The following is a 444-nucleotide window of genomic DNA, read 5'->3' as shown; positions in this document are numbered from 1 at the left end:
AGCACAGAGCCAAGTAAGACAACAAATATCAGGTTTTGGCATCCAGCACCTTAGGGGAAACCGGAAGAGATTTAGGAAAAAGAATATTGTTTGTGTCAGATACCCCCTTTTGCAACATATTCTGCAAGTGGATTTTACTGTCTTGCAACGGGCTAGAAAAACAACTCCGGAGGTTGATATACTGCAATAGGATGAAAATAAAACATAACGACGCAATTGATATCTGGAAAATCTATATTGTTCGTACTCTGCAACAGTAGAAATACCAGTTGCATGTAAAATGAACTGCCTCGTCGTGTAAGATAAAGTCCAATATATAATTCAAAAGGCACACGATTTCTAAAGTGTATTCATATAACCTTGAACTTTTTAAAATACTATAATATTGGTGACTTTTACAGCAAAAGTAACATTGGATTTGGTGATATGATCTGTAAGAGTATC

The 444-nt window shown here is 35.6% G+C and overlaps 1 protein-coding gene across 1 annotated transcript in view; it reads right to left on the bottom strand.

The window, feature by feature from the left end:
• The window catches only part of LOC119593031 (carbonic anhydrase-related protein 10-like), a gene marked incomplete in the record, with an annotated part of 152,330 nt that overhangs the window by 117,117 nt on the left and 34,769 nt on the right, over positions 1-444 (bottom strand).

Source organism: Penaeus monodon, chromosome 31 (genome assembly GCF_015228065.2).
Source record: "Penaeus monodon isolate SGIC_2016 chromosome 31, NSTDA_Pmon_1, whole genome shotgun sequence".
Classification (NCBI taxonomy): Eukaryota; Metazoa; Arthropoda; class Malacostraca; order Decapoda; family Penaeidae; genus Penaeus; species Penaeus monodon.
The sequence above is the reverse complement of the archived record's forward strand: the minus strand, read 5'-3'. Positions and strand labels throughout refer to the sequence as shown.